Raw genomic sequence first — 20,322 nt, 5'->3', positions numbered from 1 at the left:
TGATGCTTGGACCGGAGCTGGTGAGGCAGACAGCCGGAGGATAGCTTGATGCTTGGACCGGAGCTGGTGAGGCAGACTACCGAGAAGGTAGCATTGATCAAGGAGCGGATTCTAGCCGCTCAGAGTCGGCAGAAGAGCTATGCAAATAAGAGGCGAAGACCCTTGGAGTTTCAGGTTAGGGATTCAGTTATGTTGAAGGTATCGCCTATGAAGGGCGTGTAGCGATTCGGACGACGGGGGAAGCTTGCGCCGAGATATATTGGACCATTCCAGATTTTGGAGCGCATTGGAGTTGTGTCATACAGACTAGATCTTCCAACATCGATGTCTAGTATACACAATGTATTTCATGTTTCTATGCTTAAGAAACACTTGCATGATGAGGAGCAGTAGCGAGTATTAGATACACCAGAGATTGAGCTTCAGGAGGATTTGACTACTGTCGAGATTCCGGTTCGTATTTTTGCCAGAGAGGACAAGAGACTTAGAAACAAGGTAATTCCCTTAGTGAAAGTTCAGTGGAACCGAGGAGGCATTGAGGAGATTTCTTGGGAGCGCGAAGAGGATTTGCGTCGCGACTACCCACACCTGTTTGAACAGGTAAATTAAATTTTTTTTTTATGATGTGTATCTTGTATGATGTTTATATCTTTGGTTATATTTACATTTAACACTAGAATGGGAATATTCGCGCTTAATTCTTAATCTTTCAGAACACATGGTATATATATGGGAGTTTTCTTGTTTGGATTTTCACCCAATGTACTAGTTTCACTAGATTAAGGTTTGAGCGGGAATATTACCATTTTAGATCGTTAAGTATAAATATCTCTATATGTTTATTTGGAAGTTCATGTGGTGAGATGCGTTTGGTTTCCGAATTTCGAGGACGAAATTCTTCTAAGGGGGGAAGAATGTAGAACCCCGTAATTTTTATATGAATATATGTGAATTATTAGTAAATAAATAATTCTTTTATGATAAATAGCTTGAGGTCATTGATGTACATGATAACAAGTTATTTAAGATGATATGAGAGTATGCGTGTAGAGTTTTGTACGTTGGTTTTGCAAATAAGCAAAACATGCACAAAACTAAAATTTTCTAGATCAGTAGACACATCAGTCGACTGACTGTATCAGTCGACACATCAGTCGACTGATACGCTGATCTCTAGTTTTTTACAGGTTTCGGGTCTGTTTTGATTTGGTTCGGGTTTGGGTCGGGTTTAGCTGTTCATATATATTCTCCTTCACACGAAATCATCCCCTCTCATCTTCAGATCAGAGAAATCCCTAGCCCCTCTCCCCTATCTCAAACCCTAGCTTTGTTCTTGGTGATTTGGGGAAGAACTTGGAAGATTTTCATTGAAATCTTCACGTTGCAGCGAAGGGGAACCACTCTCTCTCAGATCCAGGAGTTTCTCATCACCCCAGAGGCGAGTAACATCTCGCCCAATCTTGTCCTATTTTTCTAAATATTTTCAAATGGTTTTCATGAGTTTTGATGAGCCAAAAATGATATTTTTGTACAAAAGATTGATTTTTATAACATATAGAGGGAAGATACGTTATTTCAGAATGTTAAAAACCCACCAACGTCTTGTGAATCGAAGATCTAGATCTGAAATGTTTTTATAAGAGATTTAACATGAGTTTTGTTTTAAAAATATTTTAAGACATAAATACACATGTTTAGGGTTTTGTTTATGTATTTGTACATGAAAGTTATGTTTCAGTTTAGTTCTTACATGTTAATATCAGTATTTTTCATGCTTGGGATTGATGGGGATGAGTTTAGATCAATTTTTAGGTGAATAACAACCTGTGCAGAGTTTCTCCAGTCCATCGGTCGACTGATCAGTCGACCGACGGGCTGAAATTTTAGTCATCAGTTGACTGATCAGTCGACTGACGGGTTGATTGTGTTTTCTCAGTTCCTCAGTCGACTGGTGAGCTGAGGATGTGCTGCCTGAGCTTTTCGGTCGACATATGAGTCGACTGATGTCATCAGTCGACACATCAGTCGACTGATGAGATGTTTTACAGATTCTTGATCTGTTTGAGTCGCTTTTCGGGGTCGCCTCGATGATCTGACACTAGTTTACAAATGTTATTAATTTATCTGTACATGTGAGTTGACTTTTGACACAAGTTTAGACATGTACACCGAGACGCGTGTAAGTTTAGGATATGTATATCAGTCTGCATATACTTTTCACAGTTACACAGTCCTCGTGTTGGACTATAATCCATAGAAGTCCTCGTGTTGGACTATAATCCATTTTTGTCCTCGTGTTGGACATTTGCCACTTATTCCATGTGTTTGGAAATATATTCAGTCCATGAGTTGGACGTTTACTTCATGCAGTCTATGGGTTGGACGTTTAATTTATATAGTCTATGTTTTGGACACTTAATCGTTTTCTGACATGTCACTCATGTGAGTTTGACATGACACTATGTTTGGAAGTAGAGATGTGTTTTGTTTTTTTTAATTTATTCATTTATGTATTAGACTTTGGGTTTGGCATTTAGGGATTTACAATTTGAGATATAAGGTATATACATGAGGGTTTCCTTGTTTGGATTATTTCGCTCGACGTACCTATGCTCGTGTTGTAAATTTCTAAATACTAAAACCCTCTTTAGTAAGATCAATGATTTTAGATCTATTATGTATTATCTGTATTTTCTTATACAACGAGCCCTGTTCCCTCGGGGTTGGTTGTGATGTTGCTCGCTAGCGCTTTGACGCTCGTTGTCCCTCCCCCTTTTAGGTAACGAGCCAGGAGCCCGGAGAGTCGCATGTTGATGGCGATGCATTTTAGCTTCAGTTGTCTACTTAGTTATATTTTCTTTGGAGTTCCACAGTAGACTTTTGTTTAGACATTTGAGAGTCTTATTCTAGAAGTTGTAAAGGCTGTGTGCCTTATTTCCTCTTGTCAGATATTTGTATTTAAGACTTGTTGAGTATCCCAGTTTATCTATTCAGACATTGACTATGTATTTCTGTATGTTGGATGATGAGATATTAATGTGATCACTATCATTTCATTGGTTGTTTCTTGTATTATATTTTACTTGTTTTTGTACCTACACCTATTGTTGACTCTACTAGATAGATGTTAATTATGATGGTGAAACATGTTATTGCACGGTGTGGTACATGATAGGTTTGACATTCTTGGTTTCACCTTGGACTGCAGCCTTGTGTGAACCCAGGGGCGTCACACTTTAGGAGGTGTGTTCCCACGAAAGAAACTAGGAGTGTTCTATCCTTTTGTCATGAGTAAGCATGTGGGGGCCACTTTGGTCTAAAAAAATAGCTGAAAAAATTCTTCAATGTGGGCTATATTGGCCCACTTTTTTCAAGGATTCATACGAGTTTTGCAAAACCTGTAACCGCTGTCAACTTTTATGGAAAGTCACTAGAAGAAATATGATGCCCTTACAAGCCATCTTATCTGTTGAACTTTTTGATCTGTGGGATATCGATTTCATGGGACCATTTCCAAATTCCTTTGGAAATATTTACATTCTAGTAGCTGTTGAATACATGTCAAAATGGGTTGAGGCGGTAGCTTGCAAAACTAATGACAATAAGGTCGTTGCCATGTTTTTAAAAGAGAATATTTTTGCATGGTTTGGAGTACCCTGAGCAATCATCAGTGACAACGGTACATATATCTGTAACCATTCTTTTGAAACTTTAATGAGAAAATATTCAATCACACATAAATTATCGACTCCTTATCACCCCCAAACCAATGGTCAAGTAGATGTCACAAACAACCAGATCAAATAAATCTTAGAAAAAATAGTTAATCATAACAGAAAAGATTGGTCTGTAAAATTATGTGATACTCTATGGGCATATAGAACAATTTTCAAGGCTAATTTAGGGATATCACCATACAGACTGATGTTTGGGAAGGCTTGTCACCTACTAGTAGAGTTGGAGCATAGAGCAATGTAGGTGATAAAACAGTTAAATTTTAACTCAAACTCGGCAGGTAAGAACAGATAGCACCAAATAAATGAGTTGAAAGAAATTCGAAATGACGCGTACATAAACTCAAAAATTTACAAAGAGAACCAAGATTTTTCATGACAAATTAATTTTATGAAAAAATTTCTCTCCAGGACAGAAAGTTTTATTGTACAATTCAAAATTGTATCTTTTTCCTGAGAAATTGAGATCAAGATGGACAGGTTCATTTATTGAAAAACAAGTTTTCTCACATGGGCTGTCGAGATAGAAAATCCTAAAAATGGTGATATTTTCAAAATGAATGGTCAACGTCTAAAACCATTTTTAGAATTTTCTACGCTCGAAGAGGAAGAGGTGTTGGTTCTTCATGAACCTCATTATCAGTAAAAAAAATTTAAAAAATAAATAAATAAATAAATAAATAAAATTAATTATAATTTTTTTCTTTTATTTGATTTCTTCATCCTTATACTAACAGTAATTACAGATCCTTATCATTATTGTTCTAGGTCGACCGAACAAATATAAGTTCTTCAATTCTTATCTGCTTTACTATGTGCATCAGCGAATTTGCATTGAGGACAATGCAAAATTTAGGTGTGGGGATGGGAAGTATATATTTTCCTTTTTATTTTATCGTTTTGTTGCATTTTTGACATAACTTTTGTTTAAAAAAATAAAAAAAATATAAAAATATTGTCACTTGCCAAATTAATAGAGTTAAGTAATAATTGATCTAATTGATAGATTTTAAATTTTCTAATTCCTAATTAGTGATATACTCAAGTTCACCTTTTATGATAACTCCAAATAAATTTCTTAAGAAATAATTTTTCAAGTAGTATATTTTACTTAAGCCTTACCTTAGACTTTTAATTAAAAATAATAAAATTTTTGCATGCTTAACTTAGACTTAAAAATATTTTTTTCTAGTTATCTTGATTTATACTTTTTTTCAGACTATATATACTTACACACATATATATATTAAAAAAACTAACCTTATAAAGAAGAGTGTAAAAAATGGGCACAAAAAAACCTCTTGAATTCAAGGTGGTTCTATCTTATAAAGCCTAAGTTGACTGCATAATTAAGCCCAAAGAGTATCTCTATACTTAATGACCTAAGCCCAATTGGGTTGGGATTCATTGACGTCGAAAAATGGTTGTAGGCGTCGAAAAATGCTTGCATGCATCCAAATACCACTCAAAACAATATGGGAGAACAATTTACACGTCATCAGGCAATACAAGGTGGCGCGGCAGCCCATGGCGTCGCGGCTAAGGCGCGACAGCACATAGTGCCGCGGCTAAGGCGCGATAGCACATAGTGCCGCGGCTAAGGCGCGACAGCACATAGTGCCGCGGCTAAGGCGCGGCAGCCTGTTGTGTCGCGGCTTAGGGGCGACAGCACATAGTGCCGCGGCTAAGGCGCGATAGCACATAGTGCCGCGGCTAAGGCGCGACAGCACATAGTGCCGCGGCTAAGGCGCGGCAGCCTGTTGTGTCGCGGCTTAGGCGTTGCAACCTAGGGTGCCGCGGCTATGTTAAAGGAGTGCTGTGGCAGTTACAAGGCAGTTATATGATGATTTTTTGAGGCCTACGTGGCAGAATATCAGAGATAGAACGTGTGCTGACGTGGACAAGCAGTTAAACCACGAAAAAAGTGGTTAAAGGTCGTGGGAGAACGGTTTTAAGCACGATGGAACATGCTGATAACCGTCTCTTTGGCCGCGGCAGCCTATACTGCCGCGCCAATAGCCGCGGCAGTGTAGACTGCAGCGGCCAAAGAGAAAACACTCGGTCAGTTATTTTGCTCCCGTTTCAACTGTGGTGCACTGAGACCCCTATAAATACCTCCCTATACACGAAATAAAGGACAGAGAGCATTTTGGAGCAGAAGAGGCTGGAGCTTTCAGTGATTTTGAAGAAGAGAGAGAACTTTCACCCTTTGACAAGCATCATTCGGTGATTCCTAGAGATCTAAGTTCAGACTTGATCTTTGGAAGAACGGACATCTTACATCGATAAGATATTCGTTTTCAAATCTTTACTTCGATAAACGAAGGAGAGATCCCTAAGCACCTTCACGATCTTTGAATCGGTGGTCAACGAGCCAAAGCACTCACGGCACAGGCAAAGTCCCACAAAAACAGTAGTTGATAAACGACTTCTGTGTTATTTTCTCGAAAGTTGTAATTTTGTTTATTTTTCATTATAACATTCTGTAAGCAATCGAAGTTTAATGGAATCTGCAATGGAAACGACTTTCGCTGAAAATAAATTGGCGACCACAGTGGGAGCCAGCGGCCTCGCTGCCGGGGCCGCAGTGTCGCAGCCGATCAAAATCATCGTCACTGAAGAGATCGAATACGAATTCGATCAAGCAAAATTCGAGGAGTACTTGTCATCCTCATCCTCAAAATCTTCCTCGTCCCGCAAGTGCAGGAAGATTTCTTCTTCAAAGAAGGTTTCCAAGTCTCCAATTCAGATGAAGACCGCAGATGAAGATTCTTGCCAAGTCATCGCCAAGGAATCTCTCTGCAACATCTCTGCTCCTAAGGACTCTGCACCAATTAAAGAGTCCTTAAATCATGGCCAGCCGATAATGACAAAGAGGGCTCGTCAAAGGCAACGCCAGCGCCGCGCTCGTCAATTGGCTAAGGCCATGCAACAAACCGACGGAGTCCATTACTATACGGACTTAAAGTCGAGAAAGGAAAAGGTGAACCAATTGCCTCAACGGCAAATCAATCACATCTCTGCACAGCTTACGACGGAGGAATGGACTCTGGTCAAAAGAGCCCGTTCTACTCTCAAAGAGCGTATACAGAGGCGTCAAGCAAAGGCGGCTCGCGCTCGTGCCCTTCGTCAATAAGCGTAGAGGAACAAGAAGGAAGTGGTGTCTGAAAAGCAATCGAAGAACTGCAAAGCTTGGGTTTCAAAAAATGAAAATACCAAAAAATTACAGAGGAATGTAAACTCTTACCGCGGCAGCTCATACTGTCGCGGTAATCTATTCGACCGCGGCAGTCCGAGCTGCCGCGGCACTTTGTTCAACCGCGACAGTGAAGACTGCCGCGGCACCTCATGTGGTCGTGATGTTCATCAGCGTCGCAAAACCACATCTGCAGTTCCATCGACACCCAATCCTGGTCCTTCTATTGCAACAGCGTCTACTTCATCACTGGTGAAACCCTGGGTTAGCCCAGATTTGTCAAAATTCAAGATTACTATGGCGGATCGCCTCGGTCCTTCGGCTGATGATCGAGGCAAAGCCCCAGTTAAAGAACCATCAGATCTTGTAAATAAACCGTTAATGGTTTCATACGCAGGGGGTCGTAAACACCCTCCTGTCAGAACTGCACAAGTCCAAAACGAGAGAATACCAGTTCACTCTCGTTTAGGACCTCTGAAAACTCCACACCCGCAAGGGGGTGGATTTAAAAATTTAACTTTGGATCGCCCAGAGGCGACGACCAGTCATCCTGTGCATGCTAACAAAGTTCAAAGGGAAAAGATAGGTTGCTCGAATCACAATAATGATCAGCTGTACTATCAGAAAGATAACTCAAGAAAGAGGGTTATCGGAGAAAACGAGTCTCATTGCACTTGCGAGAGACTCATTAAAGCAGTGCTGACAGAATGCGGATGCTCTAAAAATAATTCAAGATTCTCCGTATTTCAAAGATTGTCCAATGAAGCGTCAAGACCCAAAATGAGACGTTTCAACAAGAAAAAACCTGCAATCCAACAAGATGAGTTCCCTGAGGTTACTATCAACATGACCAATAAAGGAAAGCAAAAATCAGTCAATCCTGACCCTGATTTCTCTCCAGGAGGGAGAGTTGAGCGGGGTCTTTCTCAGAGAATGTCGCGGTTACAGAGACGAGCCAACCTACGTCGAGACTACAAGAGAATGCACGAGGGGCTCTCTTCAGATGAAGAAATGTCAGATACTTGTTCCGCCATTGCATCGGACGATACCGCGTCCAGTGTTGGGCGAGTCAGAGAATCATTTGCGATCACGCCAGATCAACTGACTCACATACTGCAGGAGGCGTTGGCTAAACAACGCGAAGAAATCAGAGCTGAGTTCAAAACCGAAATGGAGTTGACTATGCAGCAGATGCGAGACTTGCAGGTTCAGCAACACCAACCGGAGTCGAGCCAGAAGGCGGAATCCAGCCGGCGTAATGAAGAGGATGAGACTATCTTTGACGATCCTCCTCCAGATAAAGACAACTCCGGAAGCGGTCCGACCAAGTCATCCACTCAACCTCCACAGATCTACTTGAAAAAAAGTGAGGAAGAGGATAAGAAGATGCATGATCTCGAGAGCAAAGTCAACGCTCTGATGACAGCCCAAGAAGTGAAGAAAACGGGCATTCCATACCCGTACCCGAGGGAGTGGGACCTGATTCCTTATCCCCAGAAATTTAATTTGATTAACTTTACTCCTTTTGATGGCAGGGGTTCACCAACTCAGCACTTGATCTATTTCAAGTCGCATCTCGGCGCAATATCCGGGAACGAAGCCCTGATGGTCCGGTCATTCGTAGGAACCCTTCGCGGGCCTGCCTTCGATTGGTACCGACGCCTTAAGCCTGGGAGTATCACTAGCTAGGAGGATATGGAAGAACTATTCCTCACCAATTTCTTCGATGATGACACAGAGGTCTCAATTGGCACGTTGTTGGATGAGAAGCAGAAGGATGGGGAATCGGTCGATGTCTTTGTCAAACGATTCCGGGACAAAGCGGTGAACTGCAGAGATCCACTCACAGAGGAATTTGTTCTACAAACGTGTCATAATAATCTATCTCTGGATGTATTAGAGGTCATGGGGGTTGTGCCCTCTAAAACTTGGAAAGAATTGAAGGTGAGAGGTGAACAGGCTGAACGCTTTCTCAAGAGGAAGAACTTGGAGAGAGGTCTGCCACCAGCTAATAATCAAAAGCAGAACTTTAATCCTCGAGGCAGAGGAAGAGGGTCCACGGCAGCTGTGGATGCACATCAAACGTCGCAACAGCCGCCGCAACAACAACCGCAGCAGTCATCCTTCTAACTGGCGCCAAATCAGAATCAGCAGCCCCCTAGGCAGCCCAAGACTTCTGAGCCTAGATTTTCGAAGGAATACTCTTTCAAAGATGATGAAGTTCCAGTCATCTTCAAATACTTGTTAGAGAATAGCAAGATCAAGCTTCCACCGGTCACAAACCAAGAAGAAGCAATGAAGATTAATGACCCGAAGTATTGTGCCTATCACAGGAGGGTCCACCATCCGACTAAGACGTGTTATGTCTTAAAAGACAAAATACAAACCTTAATCGATGTTGGCATCGTAACACCGAAGCCGAAGGAGAAGAAAGTAGGTGCGAATGCGGTGTCTATCAGCTTCGGGTCAGTTCCTTTGTCCTGGTTTCAAGCCGAGCTAGTGTCTAAGGTCAAGGTGCAAACCATCAACGATGACCCTTACGGACAGTGCCAAAAGGGGCTTGTATCTCACACAACCCCCAACGGCGAAATCCTTTGGGTTCATCCAGATTTGCTGGAAGATGAACAGTGGACAACATCCACATCAAAGAAGAAATCAAAGGGCAAGGGAAAAGAGAAATCTTGTTACGGAGCCTCGGCGATCCCCGAGAAGAACGATGAAGAGATAGCAGCTTTATCACTTTCTGATGGAGAACAAGAAGTTTTCGCTACAAGAAGTGGGAATGAGTATCATTATAAATATCCTGAGACCTCTAACCCAAATGCTACAACTCTAAAAGAGCTGGGGATAGCTACAACTCCTCCAATAGCTGCTGAAAAGCCGCAACAACCAGCTAAGCAAAAAGAGAAAGAACCCCAACATAAAGAGGTTCAAATTCCGAAGCAGTCTCATTTCAGCCGACCGATTGGACAAGATAAACCGGAAAGTTCGAACACACCATATCATTTCGACGTTATGGCTCAGCTGGCCAATATCCCAGCAAGGATTATGCTATACGAGTTGTCGCGCCTCTCGAAAGAAACCAGGGAAGCTTTACAAAAGGCTTTGGCTGATTCTGAGGTATTCCTCACCCAGGTCAAGCCAGCTCCTGAAGAGCCAGATTCGTCAGTGCAGCATTGCAATCTGGCAGCCACAAAATTCCCTTGCATCGCTTTCACAAAAGAAGATATGCAAGTCAGGAATTCAAAGCATGATAGGCCTCTATATTTCACCGGATATATTGGCTCGAGCATGGTCAACCGGATCCAAGTCGATCCGGGTTCTGCCGTTAGCATCATGCCACTTCGGTTGATGTACCACCTCGGAATTCCCGCCAGCAAGTTAGCCTCCACAGGAACGGTTATCTATGGTTTCAACACAAGCGGGTCACGACCGTTGGGAAAAATCCGGGTGAAGTGTCAACTCGGAGATCTGAAGTCTGAAGTCACCTGCTATGTGATCGATGCGGAGACTTCTTATAACTTACTGTTGGGTCGCCCATGGATCCACGGTAATCTTATAGTTCCCTCCACCCTCCATCAGTGTTTGAAGTATATCGACACTAATGAGGAGGTCAAGACGGTGGTCGCGGATAAGCAACCATTTAAGGGGTTAGAAAATTACTTTACTGACTCCCTTCTTTATGGTGCTGAGTCCGATACTGAACCATCGGCCCATGGCACGGACAGCGGAGAAGAAGCTGATACCGAAGCCGGACTCGATTATAGTGAAGGTCTTGTACTAAATGACATTGAACCTCTTGTAATCGATCTTGACGGTGATGAATCGTCGGATGAAAGTTGTAACTGGTAACTTGCCGATGAAATAATAAATCATGATTTAGAGTACTCGCATTGTCTTGATGATGTAATGCAGAAATTGTACGCCGATCCTAGTTTACATATGCCACTTCGTTCGTCCTATACAACGATGAAACACCTCCAAGATTCAGGCGGAACAACTGTGGTTTTACCCGCAAAGATAGGAGGTGAAAAAGAGATAGTTTTTGGAAAAGGAGAATCATCCCCTACTCCAGATCATTTCTTGGACAGTAATTCGGACGAAGAAAAACCAGGGCAACACTTCTCTCGGTATAGTTCTCAAGCGAATGATTATATGATGAGTCGAGGCTATGACCTTTCACTTGGTGAAGGCCTTTATTTTGGTCAAGGTATTAGGGTTCCACCCCGTTCTACCTATGTACCAAAAGGAAAACCAGATAATTACTACAGTCGTAATAGAGGTCTGGGTTCATCATCCGATGACGATTATGGCCAACAGATCATTAACCAATTAATAGATAGGAGCGGACATTCATCCGACACCTCGAATTGGGATTCTGATGTGAGCATTGGAGAAAAGTTCAAAAGTCTCATGTCAAATATGGCAACAGTCGATCCTTCTACAACAGAAGAAGACGATCAGTTGCCCACTTGGGAAGATCCTTGGACACATTACATGAATATCCAATACGGTGATCGATTTGAGCAAAGAGAACCTCGTTCGAAAGTAATCCGAAACCTATATTTATTAGTGGTGATCTTCCACCTGATGAGAAAGAGGAACTAATCGCCCTCATTCGAGAGTATATCGACGTTTTCGCTTGGAATTATGAAGATATGCCGGGACTCGACCCAGATGTAGCAATGCATAGCCTTAACATTAAACCGGATGTCAAACCTGTCAAACAACAACAAAGACGGTTTCGTCCGCAGATTATGGAAGCGATAGAAGCTGAAGTTAAGAAACTGATTGATTCGGGTTTTGTCAGAGAAGAACAACATCCTGAATGGTTGGCCAATATTGTTTCAGTCCTCAAAAAGAACGAAAAAATCAGAATCTGCATTGACTTCAGAGATCTGAATACGGCCTGTCCCAAAGATGACTTTCCTCTACCGATTACGGACGTCATCATTGACAACACGTGCGGGTTTGAAAGAATGTCATTCATGGATGGATTTTCGGGGTGTAATCAAATCAAGATGCATCCAGACGATGAAAAACATACAGCATTCAGAACGCCCCTTGGTGTCTTCTGTTATACTGTTATGCCATTCGGTTTGAAAAATGCCGGTGCAACATACCAACGAGCAATGACAAAGATCTTTTAAGAGCACCTTCGAAAGACCGTCGAATGCTACGTTGATGACCTGGTCGTTAAGAGTCGTGATAAAAACGACCATATTAATGATTTGAAGACGATGTTCGAGCTTATGAGAACTCATCAACTGAAAATGAACCCGACTAAATCCTTCCTTGGAATGTCCAGCGGTAAATTCCTCGGGTTCGTCGTCACCACAAAAGGTATTCATATTGATCCTGATAAGGTGAAGGCGATAAACGAACTGCAGCCTCCAAGAAATCTTAAAGAACTCAGAGGATTACAAGGTCGATTGGCATATATCCGTCGGTTTATATCGAACTTGTCCGGAAAATGTCAACCGTTTTCCAAACTCGCAAAGAAAGGCGTGTCGTTCATTTGGGATGAAGCATGTCAGAAGGCATTCGAAGATATCAAGAAATATCTAGCGAATCCACCTATTCTCGTTGCACCGAAATCAGGCAAACCGTTTTTGATTTATGTCAAAGCGACGAGCCATTCGTTAAGTGCATTACTTGCACAAGACGACGATAACGGTCACGAACAAGCGGTATATTATCTAAGTCGCACATTGGTAGGAGCTGAATCTCGTTATCCAATGATCAAGAAGGAATGTCTTGCCTTGGTGTTCGTAATCCAGAAAATGCGACATTATTTAGTTGGACAGACAATTTACGTCATTTCCAACATAAATCCCGTCCGAGTGTTCATGACCCAACCGGCTTCCATGAATTGGCGGTTGGCCAGATGGGCTTTACTCCTATCGCAATATGACTTGTACTTCAAGCAACAGAAATCTGTTAAAGGACGAGCTATTTGCGATCTTCTGGCGGAAAACCCTACGAAGGATGTAGTCGAATTGTACGACGATCTGCCAGATGAAACTCATGAAGTTAATACCACCTCACATCAACAAGTGTGGCAGTTATACTTTGATGGGGCTTCCCGGTCAACTAACGTGGCAAGTGCACCCGGATGTTCTAAAATCTCCTCAGGAGTGGGGGTCGTTTTAGTTTCCCCGGAAAAGCACGTCTTGCCTAGAGCATATTCACTGACTGAACCATGCTCTAATAACGTAGCTGAATACAATGCATTAATAATCGGACTTAATTTCGCCAAAGAGCTGGGGGTCGAATACCTTGAAGCTTTTGGAGATTCTCAACTGGTGGTTAATCAAATACGAGGAGAGTATGAAGTCAGAAATCGAGACCTGATTCCATACCACCAGGTGGCCATCGAAATAGCAAGCTCGTTTGAAGAATTTTTCATCGAGTACGTTCCGCGTCTCCAAAATACATACGCGGATGCATTGGCAGCATTGTCAGTATCCTTGGCTCTTCCGCGTCTCCAAAACACATACGCGGACGCATTGGCAGCATTGTCAGTATCCTTGGCTCAACCTCCCGAAACAGAGCAATTGATTACAGTGAGGACTCACCAGCTTATTGTTCCAATCTACGATTCGAATGCTAAAGAGGCTTACTCAACAGGAGTTGAACCCGAAGTTTGAGATTGGCGTTTTCCCATTATCGACTATGTATTACATGGTATATTACCTGAAGATGTAAGAGAAAGGGAATCGATTCGGCGAAGAGCGCCGAGATTTTATTACAATGCCACAGCGCAAACGTTGTATCGACGATCCTATGATGGTCTTTTACTCCGTTGTTTATCTAGCAAAGAAGCGGAGCAAGCCCTTAAAGAGGCACATAATGGGATATGCGGTGCACATCAGCCCGGTCCTAAACTCTGTGATCGACTTAGGAGAATCGGGTATTATTGGCCAACTATGGTAAAAGACGCAGTTGACTACGCACGACAATGTGAAGCGTGTCAATTGCATGCAAATTATATGCACATACCCCCTGAATATCTGCATCCTTCGGCAACATCGTGGCCGTTTGAAACTTGGGGAATGGATATAGTAGGTCCTATTTTTCCACCTTCGGTTAAAGGGGACCGTTTCATTCTGGCAATCACCGATTATTTCTCGAAATGGGCAGAAGCAGTTCCACTTAGAGAAGTAAAGACGACCAATGTCATCAAATTTATCAAACACCATATCATATATCGGTACGGTGTGCCAAGGCGAATAGTGCACGACAACGGTCCTCAGTTCGTGAGCAACGCATTCATCAAGTTCTGCGGTAAATTCGGGATTAAAGACGTTTCGTCGACTGCTTATAATCCTACAGCTAACGGATTGGCCGAAGCTTTTAACAAGACTATCATCAAAATCCTGGCAAAATTGGTGAAAACCAATAAGCGAGATTGGGATGACAAACTCGGCGAAGCTCTCTGGGCTTATCGTACGACCGTCCGCACGCCTACCGGAGCCACCCCGTATGCTTTAACGTATGGGTGTGAAGCCGTTCTTCCATTGGAAGTGCAGATTCCTTCTCTCCGTATCGCTCTCGTAACGGGAATGACGACGGAAGAACATCATCAGAAACGTCTCGAGGAGGGTAACAAATTGATGATGCCAATAAATGGAAAGTTCCTGAAGAAGTATTATCCATAATACATTCAGGATAACCTATGTAAAACGGGAAGTTCCCAGAGAATCTTGTATAGGATATTTCAGGATAACCCGATATCAGTTGATCATTTTAAATGAAGACTGATCATGTGAATAATTTATTTTTAGTTGTTATAAAAATAATTAAGATCCTCATATTACTTTTGTTGAGATGAGATTTAATCACAATTAATCTTTCCTCACAAAACCCCTCACCGATCAAATTGATCGACGAAGGGTACACCAAAATCCGTCATGGATTAAAGTTATTTAAATTCCCACATTTCATTTGGTCAAACCTTAAGTAGTTAAGACCACAACCAAAATCCCCTCTCGATTCCTTCAATGAACGAGAGGCCCACAAATTGAACGATCAAACCTTCCTATGGTTAGAATCGTCTCAAAACTCCCACTTGGTCAAAACTTACTATAGTTAGGACCACAGCCAAAATCCCCTTTTCGATTCGTTTTGCGAACGAAAGGTCCACTTTTGAATTGAGTAATCAAACCTTATGACAGTTAGGATTATTCAAACCAATCCAGATTCTCTAAGTGGAGATTCCACTTTGAGTTTCCTTTTCACCAGGAGATAGAATATAAAATTCTTCCTCTCCGATTCTTGGTTTTTCCCCTCCAACAAACCAGAGAACCAGGAGATAGAATATAAAATTCTTCCTCTCCGATTTTGGGTTTATCTCTACCAACAAACAAGAGATCAGGAGATAGAATATAAAATTCTTCCTCTCCAATTTTGGGTTTATCTCTACCAACAAACAAGAGATCAGGAGATAGAATATAAAACTCTTCCTCTCAAATTTTGGGTTTATCTCTACCAACAAACAAGAGACCAGGAGATAGAATATAAAATTCTTCCTCTCCGATTCTGGGTTTATCTCTACCAAAAAACAAGAGATCAGGAGATAGAATATAAAATTCTTCTTCTTCGATTCCGGGTTTATCTCTACCAACAAACAAGAGATTGAGAAATGGAATATATAATTCTTTTTCTCTCCAATTCTGGGTTCATTTTCCTGTATAGGAAATATAACCTACTCTCATTCCAAAATCCATGTTGTTCACACATGGGGGAAGTTATCTCTATCCCTTATTAGAGATAAGCCTACATCTAACACATGTAGCCTACATATTCAATATGATAGTTCAAAGTCTAAAAGAGTTTAATTCTTTTAGCGCAACGTTATATGTGAAACGGACTTAGATAATTCACATACTAGCCCGATTCAAACGGTAATCGGTAAAGGCATATCAAATCCGTTGATGGCTGAGGATTTGCCAAAAATCCTATAAGTATTATGGTTATTTATTCTAAACAAGAATGAGTAATCATAATAAGATTTTGCTTCGATTCAAGACCTCGACAACGGTTAAGCGATAAACGCCCAAAAGAGTTCAAACAAAACAGCATAAAAAATAAATGTATGTTCTCAAAATTACAATAATTTGTAATGGCGGAGTTCATCTTCTAATTGGGAAAGCCTTGTCGCAAAAGCCAACTCGAGCTCAGGTATCAGATTTGCTTTAAATTTCCTTTCATCGATGCTTCGGATTTCGGCAGCTTTTTGCTCCTTGTCAGCAAAAATCTTGTCCTGGAGATTCAGTTGCTGGAGTGTAATCACCTCAGCTTGAGTTACCTCCGCTAGATCAGACTCCAAAAATTCACAAGCATCCTTAGCTTCGGCAAGTTGCTTTTCTAAATGAGCTATCTCTGCCCGACGCGACTCCAAGTCACGATACATGTCTACCTTTATTTGTGCTTTCTTGGCAGCGCTCACCTGGAGTTGATTGATGTGAGTTTTCAGTACTTGAAGTTTAGTTTCAACGGATTTCTGAGAATCACGCATGCCTGTAGCCTCAGGTCCGTTTGAGAAGCGATGTAAGAAGGTGCGCCATTAGCTCGAAAGTTCTGCAACTGTTCAATGTGATGTTTCAGATCGACCAAATAGGCTTCAATGGAGTTAGACAATTCAGTGCACCCCTGTTCTTTAATTCCTGATACATGGCGGTCGAGAGACTTCCTGAAAAGTTCAAATGGTGAACCTTTAAGAAGAATTCGATCAACCATGGCGTTTAAGAAAAGAACGAAGCTTTGGACATCAACGCAGAGGGCAACTTGGTTTGGATCTTAATCTGCCAATAAAGTCTGAATACGTTCGGACAATGATGAAGAAAGAGTTGCAAGGGGAATAAATGGATTAAGCACAAAAATATATACACTCGCTGGAAGGTTTCACAACCGGGTTACCTTGGCTTGTTGAGGTCATAGCAGATTCTATAACAACCGGGATTTGTTCAGGAATAACCCTCGTCGGTTGAGTCACTACACCAGACGATTGTTCACCCGAAACCCCCGATGGCTTCGGATTCAGAGCGACAAGATCTTGAGGAACAAGTTCTGTCAATGAGAAAAGGATGAATAAACACTCCGCAAGTATTAATCTAACTTCAAAGCACAACTAGATGAGACATACCAAGTTGAGCCGAAGTAGCAGGAGGTTGCTCTTCCACTGTAGCCTTCGACCCTCCTACTTCATGATCCACTGGAGTCGGAGCAGAAGGCACAACAGGTTCAGCTTCGACAATAGCGGAAGTCGAAGGAGCAGTGGCTGGTGGTTCAACTTCAGCTGGAGGACTTGCCAGAAGTAAGAAACCCAAACCTTCAGGTTGATCACATTCACCAATGACGGTAGACGCATCAACTTCGTTGGTTGGTCCTACGTCTAAAATTCTTATTTCAGTCCTCCAAGAATAATAAAAGATGAAAGTACAGTTGAAAACTGGAGTCTAAAAGGGTATACCTTTTGATGCATCTACTTCAGCTGAATTAACTCGAGTAGTTGGTCCTGCAGTAGCGGAGGAAACCAGAGTTGATAGTATATCGGAGATCTCCTAGTGTACATCTTCAAAAATGTCAAGATCGAAGTCTCGCTCATCGAAATCTCCGATACCCATATCATGGGTAAGTTCTATGCCTTTCGGTTCGTTGACAGGGATGTCTATTAAGCAGAAGAATCCGTCAACATAAATGTAAGAGATATGAAAGAATCAAAGCAAACAAAATAAGGTTACCTTCAATAACAATTGCGGGGTCAGCAGCGCTACTATCCGCACTCACCTCCTTTAGTTTAACTAAAAGAAGATAAAGCGCACAAGTTAGTAGGAGAGGAACATGTTCCGATTCACTTATCTCCCGGAAATGCCCCCCAAATGAGAAAACATCTGTACCTGTGTCGGCAGTTGGTGAGGTCGATGTAGTGGCCGGAGGAGGGGCAGTGTCCACATTGAGGGGTTCTTCACTCATCGCTTTTTGCACCTGTTGATTGAAGCTGGACTCATCAACATCCATTAAACCCGGAGAAGAAGGCTCGGGCACGATTTCCCCTTCCTCTTCTGGCTCAGCTATAATGGCAAAGAGAGAAATAAGATGCTATATTCAAAGATGAAATAATGAAAAAGAAACAAGAATGAGATCTTACCCCCTCGATCAATCGGAATATCCTGAGTAAACTCTTCTTCAGGCAACGAGGGGAGTTGACGTTGTCGATGAGCCATCTTCTTAACCCTTTTCGAAGCACGAGAATCTCGAGGAACTCCGGAGCTCTCATGGCGAAACTTGGAACGCAATTCAGACCCTTGAACAAGGCTGGGTTGAACTTCAGAAGAGGCAGAAGATCGGGATCTCTTTTTGCTAACAAGCGGGGTGGCATCTTCCTCTTCTTCTTCTTCTTCCTCTTCAAGTGCAGGCCATCTGACTGTCATCTTGTTAGAAGACGATAAGGGAATATTCTTCTCCATCATTCGAACACCCTTAGAAGGAGCACCAGGTGATTTGGGTGAAGAAGCTCGACGAGTCCTGTGAGCCACGGGAGACAGAGGGACATCGGCCTCTGCTTCATCTCTACTTTCATCCTCTTCACTGGATGTTTCAAAGTCATCACTTTCTTCGGAATCAGCTATATGTTTTCCTTTGCGGGAAGATGTAACAGGTTCCTTTCCTTTTTTAGATACAATTCTCCGAACCACGGCCTCGGATTCCAGTTCGGAAAGCTTCTTCTTTGCAAGAGGAGTGTTGGCGGCTAAAATCCACCGACAATAAACAAAGGTCATGTGGAGTTCAGGCTCAGCAACAGGCAGACTAAATTGAGCTCCAGTACAGCCGGCAACATTCCAGAAGCAGGCTCGTACTCCATCAATGAGGCTCCCGCAGGTTATCAACCATCTGTTGGGATTCCCGACGTACAGTTGATCGTAACCAAATTGTCGCGCAAAACGGCAAGGAAAATAAGGCTCAATCCTGCAAAGGTTCTTCGACCGAAAAACATTATAGCCTGGGCGAATGTTCATGAGCCAATGGAAGCTACCCACATCGAGAGAAGTCCTGTTAGCTCCAGGCATTTCCTCGTCAACGAGTGTATCATTATAGGCACCAGAAAACTAAGGGAAACACTTGTAAAATTCCCAGCACTTGGCATTCTTGAATTGCCTCACCCGGTCAATCCACGGTCGGGAAGGATATAACCACTTACATCCTTCTAAAACAAGGGGATTTCTGGATCAGACGCGTCAGGTGCTGACATCATGTCCGCTCGATGGAGAACTAGCCACGCCATTAAATATGTGTACGGCAGTTCGACGCTCGACAATGGAATTTTAGTTGAAGGCTCAGCACCCACTTTGGTAAAAGTGGTAGATAGGTTACGCAAACCGCTATGGAGGTCAGCGATCATAGCGGAGAGTAAGGATAACCTACCCCCAACAACTAATTGCACGGCGGGAAGAAGAACCTCAAGAGGAAGCGCCTCGGAAGACTGATGCGGCACTACACATTTCTTTAGCCATATGGCCAGATAACCAGAAAGAAGAGTCACAGGCTTCATTCTCTTGGTGGCTTGCCATAAGAAAGTGCTAAATTTAGTGCCTTTAAGAAAACCGCCTTCAGATGACTCGGTTCTATAAGATTGGGCATTAATCTTCGTAATCAGCCTGTTAACGTCCGAAGGGGTCAGAATCGGTGATTCGCAGACAGCTTCACCGGTCGGGCTCTCGAGATTCTGAAACAAATAGTCAGCGAACTGTTTTAAACTGACTCGAGCTGCCTTCTTACTCTTTACTTCAATCTTGGCTATCGCTATTTGATAGTGACAAGTTAATTCCCAGAGTATGTCATAAGCAGGAGAGCCAGCCTTCTTCATCTTCATGAGCTGACGATTGTTGGGAAAATATTCTTGATAAGGAGTGTTCCCCAATGGCAGTCCAGATACTTGCATCATTTCGTGGAGCGGAAGCCCTAACTCCCCATACTTGGTAAGAAATGTATTGGCCTCCGGAATATAAGACTCAAACAAAGCAAGGAAATGATCTACGCTGACTGGAAGACCATGCATGCTGGCTCGGATCGGAGCATATAACCCCAAATTCCTTAACTCTTGATCCCAACGATTGAGTACATACTTGGTCATCCTAGCCCACCATTTGTCGGGAAGAGAATGAACCCATCCATAACATCTAAATTTTGGAATGGGGAGTTCTCGGCCAACCCGAGCGAGCCTATTCTTTACGGTATTGGCCCTTATCATCAGTTCGTTCTGAGGCCCGCTATCTGGTCCAAATATCCCTGGGTGAAGGCCACGGACATTATGCCTGCCAATGGAGCCAGGAGCACTGACATCTTTGCCAATAAATCCACAATGGATATGCTCATGGTCTTCTGTTAGAC

The sequence above is a fragment of the Asparagus officinalis genome, chromosome 6, assembly GCF_001876935.1.
Source record: "Asparagus officinalis chromosome 6, Aspof.V1, whole genome shotgun sequence".
Lineage (NCBI taxonomy): Eukaryota > Viridiplantae > Streptophyta > Magnoliopsida > Asparagales > Asparagaceae > Asparagus > Asparagus officinalis.
Note: the sequence above shows the minus strand (reverse complement) of the source record.